This window comes from Hippocampus zosterae, chromosome 2 (assembly GCF_025434085.1).
Source record: "Hippocampus zosterae strain Florida chromosome 2, ASM2543408v3, whole genome shotgun sequence".
In the NCBI taxonomy this organism is placed as follows: Eukaryota; Metazoa; Chordata; class Actinopteri; order Syngnathiformes; family Syngnathidae; genus Hippocampus; species Hippocampus zosterae.
In genome coordinates, this window is record NC_067452.1 from 4126432 (window position 1) to 4137764 (window position 11333).

The window sequence follows — 11333 nt, forward strand, 5'->3', positions numbered from 1 at the left end:
ACTATTAAAAAATGTGTGAGTAATCACGATTATTTTTTTAGTTCATTTGAGTTAATTATGACAGTTGCATTTTTAATTAGATTAAATATTTTAATCGTTTGACAGCTCTAATATATATATATATTTGAATGGGATTTCTGAAACACGGACAACCCAAACTGGACACGTGTTTTTCAAAGGACAGCAACAATATCCTACTAACTGCTAACTGCAGGATGAGGATTAAAAAGCTTTGTGAAGGCGCACCCAGCATTGCCTCATTATCCGGCGCCTCACATGGATGACAGGGAGAGTGCAACTTTGTGACTTGCCGAAGACACTGCAAGAATCAAGACAAGGGCACGGAAAATCCTCCTGGATCCCCCGCGCCCTGCCCACCACCTTTTTCAGCCACTCCCCTCAGGCAGACGCTACAGATCCATGCGCACCAAATCCAGTAGACACTTAAACAGCTTCTTCCCTCTAGCCATTAACTCCTTAAACAGTCACTGACATAATCACTCTTCTTCCACCACAAAATGGTACTACAAAACTACTGGTATACTCTAAAATGGTTCAATGATTTTGTTGTTTACGATGATACTAGTGCAGCGTGTTATACCGCAGACAAATTCCTTGTGTGTTCTACATACTTGGCCAATAAAGATGATTCTCATTCTGATTCTGATTCTGATTCTGAGAAGGCGAAGCACAGAAGGGAAAGCCGGACAGGCTACCCTTGTCAATTCAATGTTGCAATTGTTAAACTGTCTCACCGAAAGTATGAACTCTTTTGTAGCGCTGGCTCACTGCTAAATGTGTTCAAAGAAAAATCTGAACTTCATGGTCGGCACACCACAGAGCTGTCCGGAACAGGGATTCCTTCGTTTTTAAAAAGTCACAACTGCAGAGGACATTTCCAGCTCCGAGCGAGAGGATATACCCATGACAAAAACCCACGTGAATAAAATTTTAAAGAATTAGGTTATTTTTCCTCCAGGTGGTGTTCTGGTCGCTTTGAATAAAGTCGGAACACCTCCGTATTTCCCACCGTAAATGCGGTATGAGCTGCCGTGAGCAGAGTCCATTGAAATTAATCATCGATCCCGTCGTGAATGCTGCTGTCATCTCTTCGAAAAAAGGTGTGTCTTCCTCTCTCGCTGACAAACAACTTGACACAACACGTGTAGACTCGGGGTGTCAAATGAAGTTGGGTTCATAGGCCACGTTCACAACAACAAGATCTTACGTGTGTTGGTTGCATTTGTGGCCGAAATAGCCAACTGTGCTTTTGAGTAACTCAATATTATGCCAATGATGATAGGATCTCACGGCAGTCCCTTGATCTGGAATGGAAGGAATCCATGTGCCATTCGATCTTTTGTTTTTCAAAACAAAACAGGAAGTTAAAAAAAAGGGGGGTGGGGGGTTACGCATTCCCCTCGTATCTGCATGAGTTTTTTCTGGGCACTCCTCCCACATTTAAAAAAAAATACATGGTAGCTTGATTGAACTCTCTAAATGGACCGTAGGCGTGCCCAACGGTTGGCTGGCAACCGGTTCAGGGTGTCCCCCACCTCCTGCCCTGTGATAGCTGGGATAGGCTCCAGTTCGCCCGCGATCCTCATGAGGATATGCGGTTTGGATGGAAGGAAGGATGGACGGACGTACAAAACAATAATGAAGATGGAAACACAAGTAAATGCTCCAGTACTTTGGTGTCTTTCTGTTTTCTTTTTTTTTCTTCCGATCCAAACCAGCATAAGTTGGATCATCGGATCTCTCTAAAAGACTCACTAGTGGATTTGTCCTGAAACGGGTCAAGGTGAGCGACAATGAAATGGCCATGAATAAAATCAAACATGTCTCAATTATGTCTTTTTTTACGGTTACAAATAATTTGCTCACGATTTCAGTGCTACTAATTCCACTTTATAGCAAAAAGAAGCTGTCCTCACACAAAAGCTCAGGAAAGTTTTTTTCAATGATGAGTCTTTTTCCTTTTTTGAGGGTGAGGGGGGACTCCAGGGAATGGACCTCTCTGTCTCTCTCTCTCTCACACACACACACACACACACACACACACACACACACACACACACACACACACACACACACACACACACAAAGCCAACGGTACACAAGCCAGTTCCTATTACAGACATTTTTACATTGACATCAGTTGGCTGTCTTAAAATCGGTGGCATTGTTGATGTGTGGACAGAATATTATACTGCAACAGATGTACAGGAGGGCACAGGTGAATCCACCAAATATTTTACTCTGATGCTGCAGTGGCAGTGAACTCTCCTTTGACTGCCCGGAGAAGCGGGATTCAATGGAAGGGTTAATGCCACTTCACCAATGGCGCTAGCTGGTAAGCTAGCGCTCGACTCCAGCGGGACGCTAGCTTTTGCTTGGCTTGGATTGAAAAGATAAGTCTATCTTTGTCATTTTCACATTAACCTCATCTTGTTCATTGTTGTCCTTTCATTGAGACTTGTCGTGACGAACCCAGCCAAGCTATTCTATTTACAAAATCAGTGCTCTGTGGGAATTCCGCACAGTTGTTATTTTTCCCCTTCCTTCCTGGCCCCCAACATTGTATGTTGTGCGGCCGATATTTGCACCACTGGTTACACCCGTATCATTGTGCCAACTTGACTAAAACCAAATTGTTGTCTTACTTTCTCATCAATGATTGGACTCCCTGAAGGTTTACTAAACTGCGGCTCAGGACCTAAAATGTCTAATAATTTTTATTAAAAATATTTTAATACGTTTTAACTAGCAATTGCATGTGACAAATGAGTCAACTGTCTTTCCAAATAAAGTACAGCACAGCTTCTTGTGTGATTGACTGTCAAGCGGCAGATTAAAAGCCAAAGTTTCACTATTAAGGTTGACTATTGTGAAGGGGAAACAATCTAATGTAAGGCTTTGTAAAGGACGTATGCATGTTCAAATTCTAACAGGAAACCGCACTGCCCTATATTAGGCTAAGCTGCTCTTTAATGGCTGCTCCACTCAGGGAAAGCCTTTTAGTCAGCGCATGATGGTTACATGACAAGTGCTCAAGCTGCAGGAAATTTCAGGGCCAACTCAACTCATGTGAGGCAGCATTAGGGGCGAAATGGCATATTAGGGTCGAGCCACAAGTTAAGACGGAATGTGCCATTTTCTGGACAGTCGCGCCTGCAGATGTGGCTCATCTTGACGCTTTCCCAACACCGTCTGTGCGAACATGTTGGTCGTGAGAAGCTTTCTCTCCCTCTATGTCTCTCTCACGCACACACACACGCAAACGCGCGCGCGCAACCTACAACAATGAAACATGCATCCCCTTCTTTTAAAAAAACACCTATTTTTAAAATGGACCCCGGAATATCGAGCCACTGAGCTTTCTGCTGGTCTTCTGGCAAACACGCAACACCCGCACACTGCGCGCGTGCGTGTGTAAAATTAAAACCATCAGAACGTAAGACAATCATTCCTTCGACGGCGGGAGAAAATATAGCGTTCCACGCACAACACACCGCAAGAGACAAGCATATTTGGCTTTTTCTGCAATGAGGAGAGTGGATGGCGGCGGGGACAACGAGGGTGGATGTTTGTGTAACATTGAAGGATAGATACAGTGCGCAAAGAAGCGGCACATTGACCGAGGCAGAAAAGCAGGTTGCTGCTGCAGTGGGTGGTAACAAAAAATAAACAATTTCAAAGTTGTCATATGTAGCAACCCCACCAACCATGATTATCATTTGGGTGAGACACCCGAAACACTTGTATGCGGCGCGCTCCGGTGCATGACGTTATCCCCTGCGCGCTGCCTTGAAGGGTGTGCACCACACCCGTGGAGTCTGGTCGACTCGCAAATCAATACAATGCGTGCGTGATTGTGTGCTTAGGCATATATTTTTAGATAAGATGAGAGAAAAGATGAGATAATGACACACGGAAGCTACGAAAAACGAACGAATACTCACACGCATCCTGTCATCCAAGGTGGAGCCAAGTGTACCGCAATGTGAAAATCATTTTTTTTAGCTACGGGCAAGTGTCCTGCAATGTGATTTTCTTTTTAAGATGGAGCCATCTTATGCTTCGTCCTAAACGCGCCCTTCCCCCTTTAGCACACAGGATCAGCACCTGACATTTTCTACGCGCGTCTAGTGCGAGAGAGGACGATGCCCCTAACACATATTCGCCCCTAAAAAAACGAAAGGGGGTGGGAAGCGGCAGTTCTGCGACATTCACGCAAGACAATTTCATCAAACAAAGCAGTTTGTCTCCTTGCCCCTCGCAGACGATTCCCGCATGCAAGGGAAAGCGCGCTTACCTCAGAAGCGTCACAGTGAAACCAAGGTGCCGTGGCGAGACTGCAAAGGCGCGAACGGTCTTGGAGAAAATGCGGTTGTCGCCATATTGCTGCTGCCGTCTTCCCCCCCTCTCCACGCACACCAGCACCTCCACCTCCAGCAATAGCGGCCCTCCTCAGAGCGAGCGGCTTCCCTGCATAATTGATGTCTCTCAGTACAATGTGAGGGAGTGTCGCCCCGTGCCTACTGCTCCAATTCTAAAGGTCATTTAGTCCTGCAGCCCCCCCGACGCACCTTTTTAGAACCCGACTTCAGTGCGCCACAGCAGGCGGGTGTGCACGGATGGTGCGCGCGAAACACGCGTGCATCTCTTGCGTGTGAGGAAGAGAGGTCCATGCACGAATGCGGATAGAATACAACTTGCACACTGTGACCGTGACGTGCAGAACGTCATGGGAAATCGTTGAACACCAGTCAATTTCCAAGTTGGGCAAATTTCCAAATAAACAAAAAACACAAGAGTGACAAAAAATTGAAGGAAAAAAAACACATAATTGCATAGGAATGAATGGAACTTGAACTAATAGGTTCCAGGCTCAAACTGTCACCCCACCCCAATTAAACTTTTTAAATGCTACCAGTTTGTGCACATGCTTAAAGAATACTTCCTTTTCCCCGCCTCGTTTGTGACCATGGTTTATACTTCTCCAGACAAATCAACACTGAGGTCTATCAGACACGGTAAAAGGATGAGATAGAGAGAAAGGAAAGATACCCAGGATGCAAGTTATGCAATACCCGTATGTAATCAACTCTTCTCACGTGTAGCGAGTCTACCCCTGTAGCATTCACACATCCCCTTTTAGATCGGTGCTGCCCCACAAACTAGCATTTACTCTGGAGTAAAATTTTAAACCACCTCCTGAGCAGGGTTAAATTTGCTCCGGTTGAAGCTGTTTTCAGGGGGCTACACCAGTGTAACTTTGTACGTGTGAATGCTCTACGGGGGGCAGCACCGGTGCCACACCGGAGTAAAAGTTGCGTGTGAAAACCCCTTCTGTCTTTCTGTGGCCACCCCTTGGACAAGCCACACCTTGGAGAAAATTTTGATATCTGAGAATTTTTTTGCCATCATCACATTGACGCAGTCATCGTAGACTCCTTGATAGTCTGCCACAAGTTTTATATATACGTCATGGTTTTGCTCTCTCTGTGGTTTTTGTTTTCAGCACCAGCTGGAGTGGAGGGCGTACCTCTTCAGCAGGTGCACTTGTGCTTTGTTACCAATGAAGAATGCCATTTATTTAAGGACTGCCAAGCTGCCTCATCTCTTGTCGGATTACTGACCTTGCTTGCTGTTTATGCTCAAGTCATACTTTCTAGTAGTGATGGCCAAATGAAGCCCCATGAAGCAATGAAGCTTTGCAGCCAATTGGTTTGCACATGTAGCAAAGCTTCATGGTGCTTCATTTACTCAATGGCGCCATCAAGTGGTCCAAAAGCCCAGCAGGTCAACAGTGTTAAGAATTCAATGGCTATTTGCCTAAGACAAGTACAATTTTATTGTCAAATGTGCTGTATACAGCACAGATGACAAAGATATGAATGTGCTCGTGTTAGTCATTTAGTATGTGAACAACAAGTGCTCAGGATACTTTGTTATTCATTTTTATTTCGAAATAATAGCTTTCCCACATTGGCTGGCTTTAAACGGTTTCTTTTTTGGGACAATATTTCACCAACTTTAAAAAATGTTCTTTCACAAGGCACAGACGAAGCTGGGGTGCAGAGAAATGCGAGTGCCAGTTTATATAAATGTGGGTAGGTATGGCCCAGTTTCATGGCTCTCCTTGCTCTCATGCAAGGCTATATAATGCCTCAACATGGATGAGGTGTTATTGTTGTATACAAGTTCCCTTGCACACAACAGACACTTCACCTGTGAAATAACAATAGTTAGACACAAGAACAAGCGAAAAGCTGCATTGTCACATTTATGTTAATGTAGTTTTTCTCCCTTATCTTATTGGAAGCAATCAAATCAAAATGTTCCCATAGAGGGGAGGATCGCCTTTTTCACGCAGGTTCCATTGCAAGCGACGGGCACGGCTCGAAAATAGATTGCACTAATTGCACTGTTGCGCACAGGTGTAACAAGTCCAGGATCCCGAAATCCATAAAATGTGAGTTAACATGCGATCGCCATTGTGTTTTGCAACCTATTTATACCGTAGTCTGTACTGTGTTTGCAATGCGTTGGACCACTCACAAAGCGTTCATGGGATTCAGCCGGCCGGCGGGGCTTCACACGTCATCAATTGCGGGTTTTGCCGAAATGAAGCGTGCCTCGATACAAGCGTCATGGAAACGCCCCTCCCGTTACTCGACACAAGCTTCGGAGCTTTGATCCATTTCGTCCCATCACTACTTTCTAGACCTCTTGCCCACGTTCATAGTCACTCATGTTTTGACAGATTCTTGTTGAGTAAGTATTTTGGTTCTCAAGTCATTTAGGACTCCTTTAAGTTTTGTGTGTTTGGATTTTCGCCATTTCGTTTTGAAGACTTTCATTTGTCAAGTTTACCTTGCAGTTCGCAAGTGCTTGCTGTTCATATCTGGTTTTCCTGGCTTGTTGTTGCCAGAGATTTCTGTTTATACTTTGTCGGTACCTCATTTTTCTATACATATTTTTTTGCAATGCAGTTTATCTGAATCTGCATTTTTGGGATCCAAGCTCTACCTGGTTTGTGTTCAGATTCTCTTCTCTCTCTCCGAGAGAGAGAGAGAGAGAGAGAGAGAGAGAGAGAGAGAGAGAGAGAGAGAGAGAGAATGTATGTATTTATTATAGCAAAATAGCAAGCAAACAACATGGCTGAGAAGTAATTATTTATCAAAGCGAGTGACACCTGTACTCATGGCCAACCCTGATTGAGGTGTTGCATCAGACTTGGCCACCCCATTGAACAATGTCTGGCTGCGCCCCTGGTCATTTGTGCCATGAACCCTGACCCAATCACAGTTACTACAAAAAATGGCCAAACCGTACCTTACCAATGCAAACAACAAGACTGCATTCTGTGCAATGTGGGTGACTTCCCGGTGGGCAATCTGTATGAGGGCACACGATCTGTTGGTATGCCACAGCAGATGACTGTATTTGGAATGTAGTTTTTCTGAACTCTTAAATTTGAGGCATCCTGTCATGCAACTGATTACACACAGAGGCAAAGTACTCAAATTTGTGGTTGCAACACAAGTGCAAATTAACACAAACGTCTTGACTGTGGAGTTCTTAATTACTATACGCTATATGCTAAGTTAGATAACTTAACCATAAATTGGCATACCTCATTGCTAGCTACATGTGATAAAGCTTTTTAAATAATGTGCTGTGTGTTATTTTGGGGATTTAAAAAAATGTTAATAACCTCCGTTATGGTCATTTTAATTGGGTAACTGATGCATGTGTGATATCAGTGTGATCTAAGTTACTTATATTGTCAATTCAGTGCCAATTCTGATAAATGTTGCACCCATTAGCCGAAAGGAGGAGTCAGACACATGCACAGCAGCCCCAGAGATGGTCCAAGAGTCAGATGAGGAGCCATCATCTCCTCAACTACATGTTCACTGCATGACTCCCCAAGTGTGTGTGTGTGTGTGTGTGTGTGTGTGTGTGTGTGTGTGTGTGTGTGTGTGTGTGTGTGTGTGTGTGTGTGTGTATGTGTGTGTGTGTCCGCTCCATCAACAATCACAAGCCATGGTTCGCTGCCAAACTCAGGCAACTTTGAAAAGCTAAAGAGGCCACCTTTTGAAGTGGATAGGGCACTGTACAAACGCGTTCGAAAAGGGCCCGGCAGCGGATGTACTTCCTGAGGCTGCTGAGGAAGCATGGCCTGCCACAGGAGGTGCTACGACAGTTCTACACGGCAGTCATCGAATCAATCCTGTGTTCTTCTATCACGGTTTGGTTTGGGGCCGCCACAAAAAAGGACAAAATCCAACTCCAACGGACAGTTAGGACGGCAGAAAAAATCGTTGGCACCGCCCTACCCACTCTTGAGGACTTGCACACTGCAAGAATCAAGACAAGGGCACGGAAAATCCTCCTGGATCCCCCGCACCCTGCCCACCACCTTTTTCAGCCACTCCCCTCAGGCAGACGCTACAGATCCATGCGCACCAAATCCAGTAGACACTTGAACAGCTTCTTCCCTCTAGCCATTAACTCCTTAAACAGTCACTGACATAGTCACTCTTCTTGCACCACAAAATGGTACTACAAAACTACTGGTATACTCTAAAATGGTTCAATGATTTTGTTGTTTACGATGATACTAGTGCAGCGTGTTATACCGGAGACAAATTCCTTGTGTGTTCTACATACTTGGCCAATAAAGATGATTCTGATTCTGATTCTAAAACCAATTGACAAAGGAAATTGACATCGCAAAGAGAGCTATACAGATAGGCTGAAAAAAATGTTTTCTGCATCTGCGTGGAATGGTGTTAGGTTGATTGTTTTTAGCTATCATACATTTGCATATTATGAAATGATACATTGATTATGCTTGCGATGAAGAACACTTATGCTTTTAATAAAGATATAATGCTTTTAATCATAATATACTCACATTTATAATCAAAATGCTTAGTGCACTGTGTGGCAGTTGAGGTACGCAACCACCTTTCCGAGGATGTGGTTGGAAAGAGATAAGTATTAAGACTAAACAGGAGCAAGGTTGGACAGTGGATGGAGCCATCAACACCAGCTGCAACGTGATGTTTTTGTCACAATTGCACACATGTACGTAATTTACACTCACATACACACACACATCGTCAAACAAGTTCAGTATGTCTTCAACAGCCCCCACCCTTTAGGTTGGACACTCCTATGTCGTAGATTTCCCAATAAATGAGGGGGTTAGGGGGGAGAACGTGAGGGTGACGTGCAGAGAACTGAAACCTAAAGCTTCTCCTCGTTCCCTCCTGGTACCAGAATTAAGTCTCCTGTCTCCTTGTGTTTTATGTCCAAATGTCAAATTGATTAACCTGACAAATGGCCTGACGGCATTTATAAACTACAAGACACCACCCCCGCAAGATATGAACAATAAGGGACTGGCTGATTATCTAACTAAGTCTTTTTTCTGCAGATTTGAAAAGGACACTTCCACTTCCCAACGGAAATGACCTTATTCAAACCCCAGACCCCATTCCCTGCCCTGGAGATCCACGAACAGGACATGATGGCTGGGGGGCCAGAATAGGTGTCCCCCTCCTGCCTGAAAGTCTGCGCTGACCAGTTTGTTCTGGTCTTCACACAGATCTTCAATGGATCCATCGAGCTGTGTGAGGTCCCATCATGCATCAAACAGTCCACCATCATCCCAGCCCCCGAGAAACCAGCAACATCGGAACTGAACAATATCGGCCTGTTGCTCTGACGCCTGTGGTCATGAAGTCTTTCGAGCGCCACCTAAACAACATCACTGGATCACTGCTGGACCACCTGCAGGTCAGTGGATGATGCACTCAACATGGGGCTGCACTACATCCTGGAGCACCTCGACGACACTGGCACCAATGCAAGGATCCTGTTTGTGGACAGTTCTGAGTTCCTCACCTCCAAACTTCTCCAGCTCGGGGTGTCCCCGACGGTCTGTCAATGGATCCTCAGCTGCCTGATGGGAAGGACAAAACAAGTGAGCCTGGGATTGACAAATTCATCAACACATTATACAACCATGGTCACCCAAGGATACGCCCTCTCCCTGCTGCTCTTCTCCCTCTACACCAGGCATGTCCAGCTCCAGGCCTGGAGGGCCACCGTCCTGCCTGTTTTCCATCTCTCCCTTCTGCAACACACCTGATTCAAATGATCAGATCATCAGAAAGCTCTGAAGCAGCATAAGAACAATCCAGATTATTTGAATCAGGTGCGTTGCTCCTGGGAGAGCTGGAAAACAGGCAGGACTGCGGCCCTTGAGGACCGACTTTGGACACCCCTGCTCTACACCATAGGTGTCAAACTCAGGTCCTGGAGGGCCACTGTCCTGCATGTTTTCCGAGTCTCCCTGTTACAACACACCTGATTCAAATGAACAGGTTCAATGTCAGGCTTCTGCAGAGCTTGCTGATAATCTGATCATTTGAATCAAGTGTGTTGCAACAGGGAGACTTGGAAAACATGCAGGACAGCGGACCTCCAGGACCTGAGATTGACAGACCTGCTCCACACGAACAACTGCACCTCAATGCATCCAGCCATCAAACTCATAAAGTTCACAGACAACATCAAAGACATCAGCTACATGATAAGCAGATTAGAAAATGGATGAATTGATGGACAAAAGTCAATTCCGGACACTTGTGATAATTGTGATTGCAAAACGACAGTCCAGATGATGATATTGGGAGGCCAGCCCCAATGAATGAAATGCTGAGCGAGGCAGTAACTGACCTGAAAGCGAAGATCATGGTGAAAATGAAGGCTGGGCAACATAGAAAACAATTACAACGGCTATGTGAAGTACCACCTGAAAGTCTCATGGAAAGTGTGAGGGCGATCCCTACCGTAACGATCACAGAAACCAATGAGCTGATATACGCCTCAGCATCAGTGATCCTAGAGACGCTTTGCTATAAGAGCAACCATGGAAGCCATGAGATACGTTACCCACCATGGAAAAGACGGTTGGAGGCTAAGATCAAGGCGGCTCGGAAAGATGTAAGTGAATTGACGGAGGCCCAGAGAGGTATGATGAAAAGGCCGACACCCGAGAGGTACATCCAGATGACCATTCCTGAAGCACTCGAAACTGCCAAACAAAGGCTCCAAGCCTTGTACAGCCGCCTAAAGCGGTACACGAAAGAGAATGAGGCCAGACGAATAAACAGGCTGTTCGCAACACAACCTGCAAAAGTGTACGCTGGGTGGCAGGGTTCCGATAGCAGAGCAGACACACCAAGACTGGAAACTAAAAGGTACTGGAAAGGCATATGGGAGAAGGTCGCACATAACAGCAGTAC

General features: G+C 45.2%; 1 protein-coding gene across 4 annotated transcripts in view; it reads right to left on the minus strand.

Moving 5' to 3' along the window:
* The window catches only part of scn8aa (sodium channel, voltage gated, type VIII, alpha subunit a), a 92178-nt gene extending 87544 nt beyond the window's left edge, over positions 1–4634 (minus strand). The window contains exon 1 of one of the 4 annotated variants that reach the window (XM_052058667.1): positions 4319–4634. The gene's annotated coding sequence lies outside the window, so the exon portion shown is untranslated. The remainder of the gene's footprint in view (positions 1–4318) is intronic. The other 3 variants (XM_052058666.1, XM_052058668.1, XM_052058669.1) reach the window with 3 other exon arrangements.
* Between the last annotated feature and the right edge of the window lie 6699 nt (positions 4635–11333).